Source organism: Phaseolus vulgaris, chromosome 11, assembly GCF_051622355.1.
Source record: "Phaseolus vulgaris cultivar YP4 chromosome 11, ASM5162235v1, whole genome shotgun sequence".
In the NCBI taxonomy this organism is placed as follows: Eukaryota; Viridiplantae; Streptophyta; class Magnoliopsida; order Fabales; family Fabaceae; genus Phaseolus; species Phaseolus vulgaris.
Window position 1 is genome coordinate 38,540,906 of NC_143508.1, and position 22,330 is coordinate 38,563,235.

The 22,330-nt window shown below is 35.6% G+C and overlaps 1 pseudogene; it reads left to right on the forward strand.

Annotated features, from left to right (window-relative positions):
• Positions 1-19,206, forward strand: part of LOC150023241 (polyadenylate-binding protein 3-like) — a 42,579-nt pseudogene extending 23,373 nt beyond the window's left edge.
• The last annotated feature ends 3,124 nt before the right edge of the window (positions 19,207-22,330 follow it).

The window sequence follows — 22,330 nt, forward strand, 5'->3', positions numbered from 1 at the left end:
GACGACAAGAGTAAGGACCCATTTTTGATGGAGCAGATCAGGTGAACTATGTCTTAAACTATCAGTTGGGTTGAAACTCGTTGTTTAGTAAGTGGTTTCGCGCTGAAGTTCATTACCTTAAAGTTCACAAGTTATTAAAATGCTATCGTTCGAAAGTTGATAGCTTGATCGAGTTCGAAGCAGTAAGTAAGCGGTTACGCCCGCAGAATCGCTAAGTTAAGTTCGTTTAAGCGATTTTACAAAAAGAAGCAAAGCAAACAGAGAGATCAAGTGAAGAAGCAGAAAATTCATGATAAAAGTGGTATCAGTTCAAGTACATAAGAATAGAGGAAAAATATTACAAGTAAGGATTGTGAAAAAGGTATCAGGGAATAAGCAGTGGAGGGAGATGACTAATCTTCAGAAGGCACGATCTTCCCATCCACCACTTCATTGTTTAGTGACCCATGGAGAGGTCGAGATCAGGGTATTGGCAGGCGACTTGCTCCATGGCGGCGTCAAATCCAGCGGCGAGGACTTGGGTGGAGCTCAGTTCGAGCTCTTCGTTTTGCTTTTTGAGCCCCTCGGTTTGCTGTTCTAGCTCGTTAGCTCGTTTCTTCAGTTCTTCAGTTTTCTCACGAGCTTGAACGAGGTCTTCAACAACCTTCTTGTTTTCCTCCCGCGCCTGGGCCAGCTCGGCAGCGATCTTTGCATTCTCCTCTTTGGCTTTGGCGAGCTCAGCCACGGCGTCATCCCTCTCTTTTTCAACTTTTCCTAAGAGTACTTCCCGATCAACCGACCTTTTCTCAAGATTCTCTACCTTGGCTGCATCTGCTTTGATTGATGCCTCCAGGTCAGCCACCTTGAGACGGTAGGGAACCAGTTTACTCTCCAGCTCGATCTTCTCTTGAGCAAGGAGGTGCAGTTTCTGGCGTAGATCGGAAGTCTCCTTGCTTGCGACCCGCAGCTCGGCGCTCATGGCATCCTCCACCCTTGAGTGGTTGATCTCTGCCATCATGAGGTTGCAAGATAACTTCTCCGCCTCGATTCTTATCAGGCGATTCTCCTCTGCGAGTATGGAGATATCATCCTGAAGTTTTTTGGTGGAGCTCTCCACGGATTTTGTTATGATGGAAGGGAGATCCTCTGCCATCATTTTAAGTTTAGCCGTGAAGGGCCCCCAGATTCCTCTGACCGCGAGGGGAAGGCTTGCAGCCGCTGTTGGTGGAGGTGCTGGAGGAGCCTGGTGCTGATTCTCGCCACCACCCTCTTGAATTGGTTGTTGAGGTTGGGCTTCTTGGCGTGGTGGTGACGTGGGGGACTCGGTAATGATTATTGGCGAGTTATGAGCGCCTTCATCCCCACCTGGCGCAGCTTCGGCGATTGAGGCAGTAGAAGGAGGACCCTCTCCAGCGGATACGAATGGCGTGGAGGCGCTCGGAGGGTTCTCCATGAAGTTGGGCTCGTTGGCCTCAACCGCAGGAAGTGCAGCCGCCAAGGGTACTGCTTGGACTGGCGGTGTTGGAGCAGGTGGAGAAGGTGGTGTTGGTGTTGGTGTTGATGCTGGTAGAGCAGGTGGAGCAGGTGGAGCAGGTGGAGCAGGTGGTGAAGAAGGTGCCGCCCTCCTCCTTTTGGTAATAAGGCCATCCTCAGTCGCCTCATCGTCCTCTTCTTCATCTTCTTGGACCTCCTGAGGAGTTTTCCTCTTTGGCTTCCTCAAGATGAGTTTCTTTCGTTGAGGAGCGGGCAATGCTTCTGGAGGAGCTGGGCCTTGAGGGGGCGATCTGCCCTGAGCAGCGGGGATCTCCACCACTGAGTTAGGCACAGTTTGGGAACCCGACGCCAATCCGTGGGTTCAGGCGAGCGCCCTCAATTCAGCTAACTTGCCTTTGCCCAGCATGAGATCTGCATAATGCAAAAATATACAAGTAAGCGCAAAGGCAAGGGTGAAATGTGTGAGTACGTGTGCAAATGAGACAGACAAATGGCGCAGGAAATAAAAACCAAGTCTAATGCGCAACAAACAGGACGCCTAATAATAGATAACAGAGATGCAGCACAGGGCAAAAACCTAAATGTTGAGGTAAGTACTAACCTATGTGAGCCTCGAGTTGGTCCTCGAAGAACTCGAAGGAGATTATTGAAGAGGTGGGAAAGGTGATGTTAGCGGCTGCCACGCTTTTCCAGAAGAGGCATAGGTCCTTGTCCAACTCGCCCATGTTGTTGGGGCTTCTTGGCCTTCTGAAGCTTTCCTTGGAGTCCTTATTTCCCTTGTTCACCCAGTACAAAGGAAAGCCGTCGAGCAGCGAAGAGTCTCGATCATCTTGGCGCACTTGGACGAATTTTCCCTTCCAATCTTTGTAAGATTGTTGGAAGATAGAGAGGATCGACCTCCCAGCAATTCCGTTTAGGCTCACCCAAAGGCGATCTCCAGGATTCTTGGCCTCAAACAGGAAAAGGAAGACATCTACCGAGGCGGGTAGTCCCAAATGCGCGCACATAATTTGGAACGCCCGCAGAAATGCCCAGCTGTTGGGATGGAGCTGGGCGGCGGTGATGTTGAGCTCGGTCAATAGTTCCCGTTCAAAACGGGTGAAGGGAAGTCTGAGTTTCACCTTCTTGAAGAGAGTGGTATAAAGGAAGCAAAACAGCTCGTCGTTGTTCCCCTTGTCATCCGCGCAGATTGGCACGTCGGGGGGGCAAGGCAGCACCACCAGCTTGTCGTCGTGCTCCTTGTGGAACGAAAGATTGGGTTGGTCCCCTTTCTTCAACCTTAGCACCGCCAGCGCAAAGTTTACTGAAGAAGTCTCCTTCAGCAAAGTCGGGGTGGCCCATGGGTAGAGTTTCTTGAAGTCTGGAGTGGGAATGGAGGCTCCTCCGGCGACTGGTGGAGTTGCCTGAGCAAGGTCGGGACGAGAGGTTGCAGGCCTCTCGGCCAGGGAAGAGGGAGCACCAGATGCTCGCGGTAGGTTTTGCGCTTGGGATGGAGGGTTTTGTGACGAAGGAGGAGGATTCGCGGTGATCTTTGAACGAGCCATCGCGGGAACTGCAAAGGAAAAAGGAAGGGCAAAATGAGCGAAGGTTGCAGAGGTCGACTCGATTGTGAACGAAGGATGAAAAACGAACGAACGAAAGTTCGTTGTGATGGAAGACGAAGCCCTAAGTTACGAAAAGGGAGGAGAGGAAGAAACAACCCACAGCGTATGCACCAGACAGTTAATGGATGATGCGAATCGGTTAAAATGCAGCAAATATCAACAGAGGAAGTAAGAGAGGTACCTTTCGATGATCAGATAAGCGATTGAAGGGAGTTGGGGATTGAGGGAGTCGAAGAGCGTCGTGGGTTTGCAGAGAAGACTCAGAGCGTTTCGAAGGCAGAAAGATGATGAAACAGTAAAAATGAGAAGGGTTTAAGGGTTTTTCAAACGATTTTGGAAGCCCAAACGACAACTAAAGATAACCGTTGATGAAGCCACGTGTCGCGCGATTGGAAAGGTGTTTGGTGGAGCGTCAGAAAAGCAGAAGGTACGAACGTTTGGAATTCTGCGCCAGCGCCACGTAGATCGGTAGTGAAGTGACCACTTAGTCTTTTCGCTGGACAAGTCTTCGCTTAAGACTGGGGGGCTTGTGTACCGCCCGGGTAGTCGGAAGTGATGACGTGGCAGCAGGCATGTTAAGCAGGGCTCATGGCTGGCAGAAGGGAGGGAAGTCGGGGGGCTCGTGTAGTCGCCAGTCCTTAAGATTGGCGTGCTCCGATCTCTAGCAAACCCAAACCGGCGGTCACCGGGTTTGAGACCAAGTGATTAGAGATCGCCGAAAGAAGGACATCGCCGAAGGATCAGTGAAGCTTGTTACAGGTTTTCGAAGCAGAGGATGAAGCCATCAGATAGTCATTTCCTAGCTAGCCAGAGGTTGAGGTCGGGGAACAATTTATCTAAACATGCACGGTGAAGCAAGTGAAGTAGATCATGAAGGTGGCCGGCGAGACCACAAGGTAGGTGTGTATGAAGGCACCCGTGCTCGCCACACAGAAGAGATCACGCTCCAAGGCAGCTATGCGCTGAGTTGTTTCATGCATAAGTAACTTAGCCAAAAGCCTGAAGAGTAAGAAGTGGCGCCCAAGTCAAGGATGCTCCAGATGGTAACACGTGTACAGCTGGATGCGAGCCACGTGTCCAGATGTGTAACTGTCAGGAGAGAGAAAGTGCACAGGTATATAAGAGATTCTAACGAACTTCTAAGGTACGCGCGTTTTAGATTACTTCTTTTATGCTTGCGAGAACTAGAGTACGCTGAGAGAGAATCTTGCACGGTTCCAGAGAGTTCTTGATTTTTCTCTTAGTATTTGGTGATTCAGTCGCTGACTTGGGCGTCGGAGTGTGATCGGCCGCAGCGGCACCGTTCTGCTTTTTTGCAAGTTCTTGAGGTGAATCAGAGCGAAGGACAGAAGCTAACACGGCGCAGAGTCGATCCAGATCTGACGAGGCAAGGTTCTTGCGTCCTGGTCAACAGGCAGGATCAGGCATCACTAATATATAAGTTGTGATCCATTGATTATGCATTGTTCTTGGTGTCAATTTTTTTTTTTTTTTGCATTGATGATTGACTTGAGGTTGCCACTTCACTATAATACTCATTTTGTTGTGGAAAATGACACTTTATTTGAACAACTATGTTCATCATACTAATCACACTAAAATAAGCATACATAGCTCACGGAGTAGGCGATATATGTTTTAAGATCTTCTTTTCAGTATGTTAGATTTTTATTTCAAATGTGTAAACAATTTTCTCAAACGTCCAATGTTCCATTGGATTCATCTACCGAGATCATTGTTATCTAAATTTTAATGGGTTTATCGCTTCTTCATAAGTCTTATAACTCTTCTTTTGCAAGTTGTATAGTCTTTGATCGTCTAATATTTTTTCATAAGATGTTTAAGAAAATAGTAAACTATGTTTATTTTTTAGTTGAAGTAACTTAAATTGATTCATACTTGACAAACTTGTTAGATATAAGAAAATTTCATATCATTTGTTATCATCAAAATCTTAGATGACTTGTTGGCAAACATGTAGATTTGCATCTAGTTATTTATGGCTTAACATTTTGTGTCTTGGTGTTCGTATTAATGGGAGAGAAAAACATTGTCATACTTTTAACTTTGTGAAGTAACACACTCCTAAGAAAGTCTTTACTACATATTCTCTTTGCAATAGTTAATTCTTATGTTTCACCCTTGTTTATCTCTAGCTAAAATTGGTGGTAAATAATATTTGTAGTTCTTAGTATAAAAGTCATATTAAGTAGGTGTTCCGTCCGGTTGACCGGGACGTCTTCGTGCACGACCTCAACAGTCAGCTGGGGACTCCTTCCCGCTGGTTGCCCGTGGATTCCTGCAAAAAAGAGGACAAAGAGGCGTCCTAGCGGCCGTGTGCACTCCGACGCTCAAGTCAGCCAGCAAGAAACACCAAAAAACTGTCCACCCACGTATCTGAGCACCGCGTGTGGCACTCTGAAGGTGGTAAAAGAAATGTGTATATGTGTGTGTGTTGTCTCCTTCAGGCAAAAATATTCTCCAGTCACTTGTACGTAACCTTAAAGCACGGGCAAGCAACCAAAGAGTTTCTCCTCAATTTGCCAAAGGTCCCAACCCTTTTTCCGACATTCTCAGCGCTATTTAAACTGTCCCCAGCATTTAAAGCGCCTTTAATCTCAAACGTAACGCACTCATTAAAGCGCTTAATTACGAAACGTAGCGCATTTAAGACGTTGAAACGCTTGGGAGCCATAATAGTACCTGAATGCTCGAAAGGGAAACTGTATTGAATATCTTTAATTACCTGGCACCTGAGTAGAGGGTGTTTCTATTCCGGCATGGCTGTCGTACACGTGGAGGGCCTCACGACGCCATGACCCCATCTGGGGACGTTTCTACGTGTGGGTCCTCCTGCTTGGGAGTGCTACTGCGCTAGGGGTGGCTTTTTGGGTGCCAACTCATGCCCCCAAGTATCTAGCCACTTACTCTGAGAGCGTATCTGCCTTCCTCTCACACCCTGCACCCGGTTATCCTGGGCGTGACCTTCCTCTTGGGTCGTATCTGTGCCGAAGGCGTCTCTGGGGCGGCAGGGGTACTTCGCGAGTCAGGCTGCCCTTCACTGGTACTATCACTATGGCCTTGAAGCCACCTTTTCTTTCTCTTTATCACTTTCCCGAGATATCGGGACCTGAGGCTTTCCCACGGCGTCGCTCCCTCCATGGTCTTTCCTACCCATGGGTATCGGGGAACCACACCGTGGTTGCCTTGCTTTTACACTGTTTGATCTGGCTACGCCCTGGTTGGGCGACGCCTCCACCCGGGCGACGCCTTGCCTTGGCGACGCCTTGTCCTGCCTTGGCGACGCTTCCTCTTGGCGTCTCTACACCTGGGCGACACCTTGAGTTGACTTTGGCTTTCCAGTTGTTGACTTTGACCTTGACTTAGTCAACACCCTGATATGGGACGGTACAGTAGGGATAGTCAAAAGTGACTTCTTTAATCTTATTTGCTAAAGAGGGGTGTAACATCTCTAATTTTAAAATTTATTTAAACCTCACTTCAAAAATAAGAGTTAGAAAACCTTATGCTTTAACTCCTATGATTAAATTTATATTTTAAAAATATATTGTATTTTATCTAGATAAAGTTTGAATATTGGAAAACAAATTAAGTAACTTTTAAGAAAACATTGTGATTAAGTAAAATAATAATAAAATAAATAAATAAATAAGAAGAAGAAAATGATACAAAAAATATTACAACATGAATTATAAAAAATAGTCAATTATTAAAAAAATATAAATAATAAAAAAATTATTTAAAGGAACCTTCTAATATAAGAACTAAGAAAGAATAAAAAATATAAGAAGATAAGAAGTGATAAGATTACATTTAATGAATATAATCCTGACGTAAAATAAAATAAAATTTAGCATATAAATAGATGGGTGAAAAAGAAGGTGAGAGTAAAAAAAATTACTCCAATCATAAAGGTAAGAGAGAAATGAGGTTAAACTAATTTTACAATAAACTTAATAAATTTATCTGTATTTTATTAATTAATTTATTTATTTTGAATTATATTTCTGTTATATTTATATCATTTAATTTAATATTCAGTTACACATTGGTACTATTTATATTTGTTAGTTAATTTTACACAACGGCCGTGTTTCTTAATTTATAATTATCTTATGTAATATTTAGTAACATATTTTTTATTTATTTATATTTGTGTTATTTAATTCATCTTAAATTACACATTCATCTTATTTATTAATTTAAAATTATGTTATTTGATCTTTAATTACACACGGTTCTTAATTGTTTATATTTATATCATCTAATTTATCTCTAGAACTTGTATGTCACTTAAAATTCAAAATAATTGGGTCAAATCTTAATCTTTTAATTCTAATGTCTTAATCGTGACAACTTTATAGTGACCGAGCTTTTAGGAATAATCATTACAAACATCCTTAGATAGCTACTGTTTTGCTTTTCAAGACACACCACTTAAGGATTAACGTTTGGAATATGTTTTCTCAATAAATTCATCACTTTTAAAATGTCCAGAAAAAACCTTTTTATAAGGTAATAAAGATTGCTAAAACAATTTACAACTTTTCCATTTAATGAAAACAGTTATGTCAACTAAAATCGGATTGGTAATTATAAAAGAAACTATTAAAAGTATTTAATTGATTCTATAAAATAACTAATTTTAGAAAAAACAAAAACATTTAATATTAAAGTATTAAGGTCAATGATAAAAGTATTTGATTTTTAAATCATTAAAAAGATTTAGTATTTTTCAGTCGGTTGATACGATAAATCAACCTGTTAAAATACATTACTAAAATCACAAGGTTTTATTGTAAGTAATTTTAACCGATTAAAAATATAAATTAACTAATTTAAAAACATAACAAGTATAAAATGTTTTTTTGGAGATGTCTTGAATCATAATGCATAGTAAAAAAAGATACAACAAAATCTACCAAAACACACACATGCATAACTTTGTAGTCTTCATGGTTGAGCTTTGAGCACATCAAATCAACCTTATCTAACATATCATCAGGTAACATTAAAGAAGAGATATATTTTTCTTATGTTCATTCTATAATATAAGCATGAACTTCTTTCTTTCTCCTCTCTTATCTCAAGCTTATTACAAATAAAGAGAATTTTCTTTTTTGGGAAAGTAGCTTAATATCTTTAGTCTAAGATAAAAAGTTGAACTAAAAAATCTCTCTTGTGAAAACCATCCTTATTGAAAAAAATAAAAAGTTAAACTCAAAGTTTCACAACTTGAGAGAAAAATATAAAGTTTCTAGTTCAAGATTAATCACAAAGAAAAAAGTAAAATGACTCTCTTTAGTCTAGGATATACGATTTAGAGAACAGACTTTCTAAAGAGCACTAATCTAAAAAGTAGATAACTTACTCATGTAGAATGAGACTTTAAGAAAAGTTATAAACTTAAGAGAGGAGGGGAACAAAAGACTAAATCTACTAATAGGATTCTTTGGAAAACCCTATGAAAAAAGGGATTAGGCTTTGAAGAAGAAAGGGATAAATCACATGCATCTCACAAGCACATTCCACAAAAAATACGTCTAAGCTTTTCACAAATAACAAAAAACAAATTCCAAGTCAATTTGGGTACCTGAGAAAGACATAATTCATGTTGTTGATGTTCTTAACGGGAGGGAGAAAGTCTTATGGTACTTGGAAAGGGGTGCTTGTGCAACATGATAGGCAAAAGTCTACACTATTAAACCTAAAACATAGGAAAAAGTGTGACATTAGGCAAAAACCAAAAGAGAAAGATTATAGGTAATGGGAGGATAGGTCTAAAATATACTTTAATGTACATAACTAATTATGTGATAGTTAATATACTTCTTTATTTAATAAAGACGTGTGTAGTCAAAGATGATCAAACACTAATTTTATCTCAAGATGTGAGGTAATTTGTACAAAATAGATTTTTGTGAGCTATCAAATTATAATCTCTTACTTAGTATCATTCTAGGAAAAAGCCTAGGAAAAGAATTAAGATATGACGCAACATGTTTGGTCATGCAAGCTTGAGATTAATCTCAAAGCATCCTCGAGACCAACACATGTTGATATACAATAGAAATGACCAAAATTGTACTTACAATCTAGACCATCGGAATGATTGCAAAAGACTTTTAATTGAAAATGGTTATACCAATTGCTTCCTCACAACAAATCATTTAAATTTTCTTAATCATAAATATTTTATCAATACAATGACAATAACACAACCGAGCCCTTTCAAAACCCTAACAACAAAATTGAAGAAATCATTCACTTTGAAACATACGTGCAACGAGCTTGAATCTTCAGTTTACAAAAGGTTTCGACATCACCTTCATTTCTTTAGTTAAACAAATTTTGTCTTGAACCAAAATTTACCTTCTATGATACTTGACGTAATTTGGTATGCACACCATGTTACTAAAACAACAAAGAGTAACAAAATTAGAATATAAGCGACACATTAAGCTAGTTCATGGTAGACTTGCGTATAAGTTTGTTGAAATAAAATCACTTTTTGATGTTCGAAAGATGATCCACTGTTTGGTTTAAGGAAAAATAACTTTGACAAGTTCTTTTCTGATAAAATATAAACAAGTAAGTTTGTACTGTTTATCTACACACAAAAAATTACGCAAACCATTTACAAAGAACATGATTCATGATTTGCAATACTCTAATTATTATGACGAGCAAAATAGAATTTGGGTGCATTTTCTTGACTTGTCACAAGAGATTCATTACTACATTACTAAGAAAATTATCATTAATAATTTATTTTTTATTTTTAATCTCATTTGACATTGTTGTTTTTATTATCTTTTTAACCATTTTTTAATCTTTATATCTCTTTTAGGGGTGGCAATGCGAACTCACTCACCCCATATTGGCTCATCCCCCTTACGTAACGCAGACTGAATCTATTGACCCATCCCACATAAAAGATACTTGCGGAGATGCGGGTCAGTCCATATAAGAAAATTTAAATTTCATAAAAAATAAAAAAAATATAAATGCATTTGTTGATGAGAACCAAAAGTTGGAAGAGATAATGTTGAATTTTTTATTATGATGTTTATTTTTGCACTCTATCAAATTTCTATAGAAATAGATATTTAGAAGATAAAAATTTCAAAATAATATTTTTAGAACAACTATTTTACCTTTTGAAATTTAGAACAATTATTTAACTTTTGAAATTCAATTTATAAAATTGATGGGGTTGAAATTCGATTTATCAAATTGATGGGTTTAAAATTTTTTTGAAAGCTTAGAGGAAAAACACCCTAATTATTATGCGAGATAGCAGGATCACTTGTGTCGTCCTATACCTAATTCTTGCGAATTACAGAACATATTTAAAAGGATCAGCGAATAAAAATAGTGAGTCTATCCAATTTCTTCCGCAGCCAGCCAAATCTCTTAATTCTTAATAAATGATAATTGTCTTTTGTAAATAATGTTTATTTTTTAATATTGATCTAACTAACAATAATTTTTTTAATAAACATTTCAAATATAATTAATTTTAGATCCAAATACGCTCAATTAACCTTTAAAATTACAGTTATTTTGAGTAAAACTCTTAATAATTTTGTTCAATAACTAATTGTATATTATTTCTTAATATATATATATATATATATATATATCATTCCATATATTATATAACTAAGCTAATAAATCAATTTAATTATATATTCACTTCAAATATAATTTAATTTTACTACACAAAAATTTCACAATGATATCAAAATAATTTTAATGGATATATAATTAAAATTATTTTTTTAATATAACTTTAGATTTAATATTTATATTTAATCCTTTATTATTTAATGATTATAAAATATTTTTTAAACATGTCATTAGACCAAATTAAAATTATTAGAATAAATTTTAACAATTTATTTAAAAATTCAAAGAAAATAAATTTTAACAATTCATTTAATTTTTTTTAATTTTTAGAAGAAGAAAATTTGGCCATAATTCAATTATTGAAAATCAAATTCCCACTAATTTTTCAGCCCAAGGATGTGAGAAAGATGGGCAGAGTTTGACTGCTCGGACCGACGATATTTAAATTCGTGTTTTTCAAGTAATAACGTTACTGAAAAGTTCTAGCATTGTATTTCCTAGGCAGCATAAAAAAAACCCAAACTCCCCCTGTTTCTGTTATTTGAATAACAAAGAAGAAGGGAAAAGAGAGAAACATGAAAAGAAGAGCCAGATTGCTTCTTAGTCTCTCTATTTCTCTGCTCTCACGGGTAAAGTACAACCCTTATAGAGTGATGAAGGGAAAAGTTACCATCCTAGCATTTTTTTTCTTCATTTGATTCTTCACTAGGCTGTCTGCAACGACCAACCACTGCCATTATATTTAATTATTTTCTTTAAAATTTACATTATTTTTTTTATAAATGAAACTTTAAATTATTTTAATTAACTAAAATATGTACAAAATTAATAATTATTTATCCATTTTTTATACACAAGGATAAATTTGTAATCTAACGATTTATAATATTAAAAATAATTTAAAATACTCTTATAACCATCACATCACTTATGTATTTCAATAAACTTTCCTCAGACATCCACTCTAACATACCCCAATCCAAACAACATAAACTTTTTTCTCAAATCTTCACACTTCCACACTCTCACACCCTCAACTTCCAAAATCCAAACATAGCATTAGCGAAATCAACACCACCCACTTCTTTATTTCGAAGTAGCATCACATTCTCAACTTCCTCCTCCATAAACCCTCCTATTGAAGAAGCAAAGACTTCATCGTCCACGTCCAGAAGGAATTCACTTATTTTAGAACAGTTCAAGCAGATAAAACTCAAGGGTCCCCTAAAGACTCATAGGGTACCCCTCAAGTGGGTTCAACTTCAGTTCCATTAATTTAAGGTGCTTAACCATGCTCTTTTCTATGAATTGAGAACTTATCCTTACTTGCCTATTAGTTCATGTTCCTTCCAAGATATTCTTCTTCGCTATATGTTCATGGTCTTCTTCGGTATTGAGTAGGGGTGTATATTTGTAAAAGGTGTTGTGACCTCTTGGATAGTTGAGTGAGAAATGTTATTAAAAAATTAGTTGTTGACCTATTTATAAGCTATGTTGGGCCTCCGCTCCAATGGACTTGGATTAGTATGAATGGATGATTAACTTTTAGTCTCACACCAAGTACGTTTTAATTAGGGATTAATCTCATTCTTAATCAATTATTGTATCGCTTCAAGAGATATGTTCTGCAACATTTCTAAGATCGTTATGAAATCTTTTCGGCTATCAAGATTATCTTGGTCGTTGGTCTAGTCCCCCAGGCTCAAAAAGTCTTTTTCTAGAGTCCTTTTTACAAGAAAAATTCTTTGTGTGTTCCTTGGAGTGTGTTGAGATGGTCTCAACTAGGTCTCACTCCCTAGCTCCCCAAGCTTGAGGGGTTTCCTCATAGAGTTTGAAAGGTTCTTACTAAGGGTTGGTTGTGGACTTGAAGCGACATCCCTTGTGATATGTGTTCAAAACAGTCGTGTCCATTGGATGTGGATAGATTTGATGATTGGAAATGATGTTTCTTTTAGGTTACCTTACTTTCCATATTCTAAAAATAAGGGTGGATTTGTGTTGGGACCACCCATGCTTTACTATTCATCTGAGTAGTGACTTTGCACAGAGAGTTTGTTTTTTTCCAAGTTAGTGATGTATTCTTCTTCGAATGCGTCGACCTCTTCGGGTGGGTACTTATTGGAGGATTTTGATGAGCCTTTTGTTTCTATAGTGAGTGTTAGTTTTGCTTATGGATCTGAGACATGTTAGGTTGATATTCCTGGTGGAGCAACAAATCTGGTTGTGGAGCAGGCGAGAGTGATCTTCTACTTCCATTGGGTTATGACTGGGTAGATATACGCTTGACCGAGAAATTTTCTAAGTATTGATGGTCGTCTATGATAGGGTATTTGGCAACTAGTGTGTCGATGCTTAAGAAGGATGCGAAGGTGGGCATAATTTTGTTGGAGCAGTACAGTGTAGTTGACAATGCATGTCATGGTCAAAAAGAAATTGTATACGAGTTATTTTATATGTACACATGTCTCTTCACGGATCTTCATGTTCGTTTTCCTTTTGATGAGTTCACAATGGGTCTCCTCTAGGTCTTAAATGTTGCTTCTACCTAATTACATCCAAATTCATGGGCTTGACTACAAGTTTTTCGCTTGTTGTGTGAGTTGTTTAAACTAAAGCCATCATCCCAAGTTTGTCTTCATTATTATAGTGTCTGGCCAACTGATTCCGATTGATTAGTTGTCACTTGTTGGCCAACCAGGAAACGTGTCTTCTAGCATCCTATACGTCCTCGTATAAAAATTCAAGGGGAGATTTTTTATAGACCTAGTGGAGCCTCTAGGTAGTCACTTTTTTTATAATGAGGCAAAATTGAAGTTACCCACCTGACAAATCCTCGCCATTTACCTTTCTCCCGACAATGGTTGGATTTTACTGGTATGTATAGTCTTGATTTATTTGGTTACGGTCTATGTTAACTTTGCCAAATGTTTGTGTTTTCTAGGCGTTATGGCTCACATCGCTCCTGATTTCAAGCAAGTCCTAAAACAACTTCGGCAACAATGTGGAAAAGCCGGTGACAAGGCTTCAAATGAGGGTTGCGGTTGTCATTCCTTCAACGGGTCCGGTTGTCGACCTGTTGCCTCCTTCTACCGACAAGAAAAAACATAAGAGGAGGGACAAACCCTCTAAGTCGTCGCAAAATTGATCTCGGCCATCGTCATCTGATGTTGGGACAAGTGTTGCCCCTTGCTTCTTAGGGGAAACGTGCAATTTTTTAAGGGCGTTAATATTACCTGACCTTTGGTGAGAAGGAAGTCACCTTGGTTGTCGGTTTATACCTCGTTGAAACATCCTTGGTTGAAATGTTTATGGCTACTGAAATAATTTTATGAAGTGTCTTGTTAAAACTTTCTCGGCAAAAAACTTTCCTTAGGGAAAAGAGGTTGAGTGAGGAAAAAGTGCATGTAGAACATCATTAGAAGCTAAGTTTAAATAAGTTAACTGAAATAAAACTTCAAGTGTGTTGCGTTCCAAGTTCTTGGGATAGGGTCGCCCTAAAGGTACTTGAGTCGATAGGCTTTGTTTTTCGCTTTGCCCTGGATTCAGAATGGTCCTTCCTAGTTTGCTAATAACTTACCTTTTGTCTTCCTTGCTTTGCTCCTCATTCTCCAAACGAGATATACTTGGTAAAACTTTCTTGGTTTTACTTTGGAGTTGTATCTTCTGGAGGCTCCAATCTTGTAGGCCTCATCTCTTATATGAGTTTTGTCTCTGAATTTGTTGAGTCAATCCAAGTTCATGGTGAGACTTTGATTGTTCATGTTTAAGTCGAATAGTTATTTTCTTAGTGAGGGCTCACCAATTTCATTTGGAATCATTGCATCAGTGTCATAAGTGAGGTTGTATGGAGTCTCGAGCGTTGTCGACAAGGGTGCGCATCTGTATGTCTATAAGACCTCTAGCAGTTCTTTGGTCCACTTTCCCTTGGCCACTCCTAAATGTGTTTATGAGTTCATTTATAATGACTTTGTTAGCAATTTTGGTTTGAGGATATTCAACTATGAGTTATCGTCCATAATCAGTGACGATCGTCTGGGAATACCATATTGACATATGATGCTTTTCCATATGAAATTCTTGACATATTTAGCCGACATGGTAGCTAAGGGCTCAAATTCAATCCATTTTTGAAGTAGAAAATAACCAATAGAGATTTGAGAAAACAGAAAATAGTTTAATTTAATTCATTTTCATCACATCAACACTGGAACTGTTATCTACTTTTACTGTTCTGTTCCTCCCATGTTTATTATTTCCTTTAGAAAAAAGTGGATTAAATATGTCAACTTGTACAGTTGCTAAGACGGGATAGAGAGTTGCTTGGTTCAAATTCAAAACATCCGCAAGCCATCGTTCTTTGTGCTACGGAGGAGAAAGCTGAAAAGGTGACCCAATTTCTACTATGTACTATCACCCACCATCTCTTCTATTTAGTTCTGCAAAGTACCTACCTTCCTGACTGATCATGTTCCTTTCAAAATTTATTGGCATTTCAATGCTTCAATGCTGCTAAATATATCATTCTGTTTCGTTATCAACTAACAAGTTAGCGATTTCAACATTGATGATTAATAAATATATTTATACTTTTTTAATTTTAAGGAAAATATATGAATAGTGATTGATATTGGTTCCAATCCCATCAAATCTAAAAGAAGAAAAAAAATAAACTATCTTGAGAAATTGGAAAATGGGTTTTGTAATGTTAAGAACACCATCAAAAGTACCCAGTATTCATTAGAGCACATAGTTACTGCCCGTTAAAGTACCGAGTATTCCACATGGATTTTCATTATCATTATCATTTTCTCATACTCATCAAAGTAGTGTGGAAGAAGGCAACTCTTTGTACACATGAGTAAGTGCAATAGATTATCAAAAGGCTGTTTCTTCCTGTAACTTCATACATTCTTGCAGCACTCCATATTTAATTTGAAAACACCTTTTTTTCTTTTTAGTAAAAAAATAAATTAACTTTTAAAATATCAGACACCTTTTTCACCTTCTTTCTTCTTTCATTTTACCCCATCCAAAGATCTCCACTCTTTTCTTGCAATGATTTCTAGTGTCTTTCATTTTTTCTTATTTTTTAAAAAAATATTTCGGATTACATAATTCAGAAAATATTTTTAAATGTTCTTTTTGGATTTAAAAAATTCGAAAGCAATTTAAAAAAATATATTCCAGATTACATAATCTAGAATTTAATTTTGGATCCAGAAATAGCGTTCAGATTATGTAATCTGGAAATATTTTTTAAAAAATGGTATTTCGGATTATGTAATCCATAAGCTAATAATGAATCTAGAAAAATGCTTTCAGATTATATAATATGTAAGCTAATCACGAATCTAGAAAAATACTTTCGAATTATGTAATCCAGAATATAAATTACACTTTAACTATTGTACATAAGGTCATTTTTGGAATATAAAAACTTATAGTTTGACACAAGAACATATAGAGGTGCATAAAGAAGTGGCCTTATCAAAACACTAGATGGAGTAGTTTATTTCTATGCTTGTCAAATTATGATTTTTTTTTTCTACTAAATAAACCATGGTCACAACAATGCTAATGAAGAGAAGGTAGATAAACTTTCAAAACTGGTTGAGTATGGGAAAAATTGGAAAACATTGATGAAAAATGACTAGAAGAGAGATTTGAGGATGGAACTTGAGCGATGTTTATTGTTAGACGACGATTACTATTACTTTAGAGAGATTTATACTCAACCTGCAATAGAGGACATAAATGATAAAAAGATATTCTTCATTCATTACTTAATTTTGTAGTAGAGAGTGATATATATACTCTGAACATGACTGTGTACTTTTTGGCCCATTAAAAATCTATAATACTTATAAACTACAAGAAAATTGGATTTATGTACCAAAAAAATTTGTAGCTAACAACAAAAATATATAGGCAAACATTACCCACAGATTACCCACTAAAGAAAATTCGTAGGTAATATGGATGTAGGTAATTTATCTATGGATGATGGGTTACCTACCAACTATAATTTGTAGATAATATCCATCAACTCCAGTTCGTAGATAATACCTACCAACTACAGTCCGTAGGAAATACCCACCAGTCCGTAGGTTTAGGGTTTAGGGTTTAGTATTTATGATTATAACCATCTATTGCAGGAAGAACTTTGGGCTAGTGGTTTGTTGTGGTGGTAAAGCCAAGGTATTACTCTTAGGTGCAATGCAATTGTCTTTTTAGGTAAGCAATTATGTTTTCGTGTGGTGCAGTTGTCTTTTTAGGTAAGCATTTATGTTTTCGTGTGCTGTAGTTGAAAATGGTGTTGAGATGTTACTGGATATTGGGATCTGGAAAGTTTCCTACGAATGTAGATATCCAGAAGTATGCAGTTTGTATTGTGGATTTTCGCATCCGGAATGAGATAATAGGCTTGTTGATCTTGGCGTCAAGAAGACATTCTTATTTGTCTAAATAAGCATGCGAATGGCCATATTTGAAAGTGACATTTTAGTTCCAGACTAGCATATCCGGAACATTCTGATTTGGGTTGCAGATATGGATATCTAGAAGGTCAAGGTTCCTGACATGTGTTTTTTTGTATGCAGCAGTGCCAATGGATACCGTGGATTCATATATGGGAATTTCAGGGCAAATTGATGTGTGGGATAGATTAGATGATGTGGATCTGGAACAGTCAACATCTTATAACACGTTAGATAATGAACTTTAAGCACATTAGTGTAGTAGGCGTTTGCTACAAAGGAGGTAAGGTAAAATATGTTTTATTTTAAGTGTGTGAATTGTAGTTTATGAATGATATATAAATTTGGCATATGTTACTTTAGGTATTTCGTAATCGAGATGAGTTGTTAGAGTGGGCGAGAAGTGTTGGCTATAGTTATAGATTTTTTATTGGTATATTAAGGTTGGATATATGGACGGGACAACGAGGAAGGATGGCGTGCGTATTATTAGGTTGTGAGAGATGAGGTAAATACAAACAATATAAAAAAGACGTAGATATCAGTCGAAGTGGAACTAGGAAATGTGACTATCCTTTCATATTGTGAGTTGAACCGGTAAAAGGTGGTGAAAAGTGAACGATTGAATTAATTTGTGGTTCTCACAAACATGATTTGGTAGAGACTTTGGTGGGTCATCCATATGCTGGAAGGTTAAGTGTTGATGAAAAGGCTATGGTTGAGGATGTGACTTAGACTTTAGTGAAGCCAAGAAATATTTTACTAACCATGAAATAGAGAAATGAGAAGAATGTGATGACGATAAAGTAAGTTTATAATGCAATGAGTGTTCATCGAAGATCACAACAAGGTCACAAAACAGAAATGCAACAATTGATGTTGTTATTGGAGCGAGACATGTATATGCATTGGTGTAGGTTTGAAGAGGTGTCAAATGTCGTGCAAGATATATTTTAGACACACCCATATTCAGTAAAACTATTGAACTCCTTTAACATTGTCATATTGATGGATAGTACATACAAAATGAACAACTATAGGATGTCGTTACTTGAGGTTGTTGGAATTACATCAATTGGTTTGACCTTTTTCATTGCATTTTGTTTACTAGCAGATGAAAAGGAAAATAATTTTGTGTGGGCCTTTGACAAACTTAAAGGGTTGGTTTTTAGAGTTGATGCATATCCTATGGTGCTGGTATGTGATGCAAGCTTGGGGTTCTGTTGTGGATTGTGATATAGTTGATGCCTTTGAAGATCGTGTCAAAGTTGGTGGGAAAATTCAAACAAAACCTATTCAAAGTTGGTGCCTAAAGCTAGCCACAAGGCAAGTGTGACATGATATGATCCGTGTGCTTATTTAGGTTTAGGTAATCGGCTTAGGGTTTAATGTGGGCTGCAATTAAGTCCAATTATACCTTATATAGATTTTAGAAACATAACACCCTAACCCTAATTTACTTAAAGGAAAAATACAAGCAAAATTCCTACTCTCCTTTTAAGCAAGAATATTAAAATCCTACTTTAGAAATTTACACTAGGTTATGGCATCTTTGAACATGTATAAGAGAGTGTCTCTGCCATCAGTACCAAAGTCCCAATATTCTTGTATCCTTCTTGACATAGCTCTAGTGGTTGGTCTTGAGCTCAGGCCTCTGCCATCAATCCATTCCTTTGCTAGATTAGTTCCCTGTAGGCATACATTATTGATGTTGTCGATGTTAAGGTTGATGGCCATTGTGGATACCGTGTTGTTGCTGCCGAATTGGGTATGGGAGAGGAATCATGGGTTGTTGTTCGAATGAATTTGTTAAAAGAACTTAGTGAATGTAGGTAAGAATATGTTTGGTGGTGATGAACGATATGAATATTTGAAGAAGTCACTTCTTGTTAAATGCATGTCAATGGTGCTAGTCAATGACACCCTTTCATTTACACTTTGCATTTGCTTTAGTGATTTAACTTCATTCGCATTTTGTACCTGTAGGTAGGAACAAATAAGTGGATGACAATTCCAGACATGTAATATGTTATTGCTAATCATTATAATATGATTTTTGTGTCATTGTCTTTGATACAATCATCCACTATTTTTCATTTGAGAACCCAAGCACCAAGTAATTTGACTCACCATCGAATAATTGCAATTGGACACGTGTATGGAAATCATTTTGTTCAAGTATGGCATAACTCAAAACTCACTGACCAACTTAAAAGATATGTAACTTATGGGAAAGGCCACAAAAGTGGGTGGGTATTTGAATGGAGATACATGTGGGTGTTTCTCGTAGGCTCCAAGGGATGTGGGAAAATAACTGATTTAGAATTCCCAATAAGTGGGAGATAAATGGTGTACATTGTGAGGTCTTTTAAGTTGTGATTGCATGGATTAGACGATAGAACACATTAGAAAGTGTAAGATCATGTTTTTTTAAAGTATAGATGAGGTTTGCGTAGTTATTTTATTTGGATTGGTGAAGGGGTATGGGATAAGTCAGAGGAAGGTGTGAGGTACAACTCAAAGGGTGGTATGTAATTTGTCTATTGGGAAGAAGAAGGGGAATATAGGATCTCATTATTGTGGAAGGTGGGTTTAGGCAAAGGTGTGATGGTTGTTGCGGTGGTTGGTTGTGGAAGGGTTAAAGTTAGGAGAAACACAAGATGGATGTGCACATAGGTTGGCAAGTCCAACTTGTAATGTAGTACTTGAAAAAGCCCATAGTAATGTCGAGCTAGCTTGTGGATTGAACGATGAGCTATTGTGTTTTACTAGTATAACTTAAGTTTAAAACACACCCAATCTTGCACTTAAAAATACAAAAAAATGACTACTGTCAATAGAGAAATGACTACTTTTACATGAGGTGCGCTAATATAGAAATTTACATTAGAATTTTATTTATAGAAGTGTGATTGTGCTTAGAGGTAGATTAGATACATTATTTATTAAATTTGCATTACATTGGAAATCAAATAAAACAATATAAAATAGATATGGAGAAGTTACATGGTAGCTCATTAAAAATATTGCCAAAAGATTTGTTAAATGTGCTTAAAGAGTATTAACCATAAATGAATTGAAGTGACTATTTTAATAATTTGTTTGTTCTCTTCATTCTTTCTTTCTTGATAAAGTTTGTGAGCATCAGAAACAATCATTTGGCAATAAAGAGACAAATGACATGAATACAAAACTATATGAAAGCAGAGTTCACTTATTTAGATTAGTGTTTGGAACCCATGATATGTATGAAATCTGTTAAATAGTTTTGCTTCCTTTACTTTGGTATGTATTGCTAAATCCTTGTTTTAGGAAGGAAGAAGTTATGTCTTTTGTAGATCGATTGTAAGCAGTATGTCTTTATGGGGATATTATGCAATAGGAGCATCCACTTCTTACATTAGAATAAAAAGACTCTTTGGAGGAGTAAATGTGTCACGCAAAGGTTATGTACGTTTTGTTGTTGTTATTGTGTTCGTTGTATTCTAAGGTGTTGTGCTTTTTATAAAGGGGATCTAAAAAAAAGTTTCTATACTTTTGGAGGCTAATGTTTGGTGATCTAATTATATCTATATGTATTTTGGTGTTTCATGTGATGTTATGTTATGGCTATTGCCAAGGGCGAGCTTCTTTGACTGTTTTTGGGGTAAGAAATTGTTGATAGTTTTGTTGGGAGTTTGGGATAGGTTGGGGAGTGAAATCTTATCTTATTTTTCTTTTTATTTATTTCTTGTTGAAAATTTGGAATATGTTGGATTACCCTTTAAGTTATCTATATTTATTTATTATTTTTTTATGATAAAAAAACAAAACTATACGAAAGATTTTTTTTTTTTTTGAACAATTAGTAAATAATGAATTAGTTAGCTATGTCGGCTTAGAATTAAAACATTCACCCCACTTCTTTCCCTATTTAATTGATCAAGATGTAAAATAAAATATACAATGTGAAAAAGCATTAAACTTGGCCAATAATTATCAAGTAAGAGTGTCCTCAAACTTAGCCTAAGATGCACTTTCTTAATACAAAGAATATATATTATAACGATTAAATCAATTACACGAAAATGAGTTGATGGTGTAAACTGTAGTTCTCATGCCAATCCTTTATAAAATGTTCAATATTTTCTAACATTATTAATATTAAGAATACAAGATCATGAATCACTTTATAACATTTAGGAAATCATTAATTGTCCACGGGGTATAATGAAGATGTATATAATGTGATGTTTTGCAAAATATAACGATAAGAAATGTAAGATTTTTTTGTGTGAGATAGCACAATGCATAAGATAAAACTAATAGATGTATCAAATGCTGCAAAATAAAATATGTTAAAGATGCACATCAAAATATAGAATTACAAAGGGTGAGTAATGAAAACTTAAACTTGAATCTGCCAAGAAATAATAAGTTGGGTAGAAAATGAAAACTCTTTGATATTTTAAGGTATAAAAATGTTTTAGATTAATTTCATGATAAGCATCAAACGAACTCTTAGAAGAATGAAACCTTGTGCCAAGTTATAAAATGAGATGTTCAAATAGAGCTCTAACCTATAGAAAATTAATAATAATAATAATAATAATAATAATAATAATAATAATAATAATAATAATAATAATAATAATAATAATAATAATAATAATAATAATAATAATAATAATAATAATAATAATAATAATAATAATAATAATAATAATAATAATAATAATAATAATAATAATAATAATAATAATAATAATAATAATAATAATAATAATAATAATAATAATAATAATAATAATAATAATAATAATAATAATAATAATAATAATAATAATAATAATAATAATAATAATAATAATAATAATAATAATAATAATAATAATAATAATAATAATAATAATAATAATAATAATAATAATAATAATAATAATAATAATAATAATAATAATAATAATAATAATAATAATAATAATAATAATAATAATAATAATAATAATAATAATAATAATAATAATAATAATAATAATAATAATAATAATAATAATAATAATAATAATAATAATAATAATAATAATAATAATAATAATAATAATAATAATAATAATAATAATAATAATAATAATAATAATAATA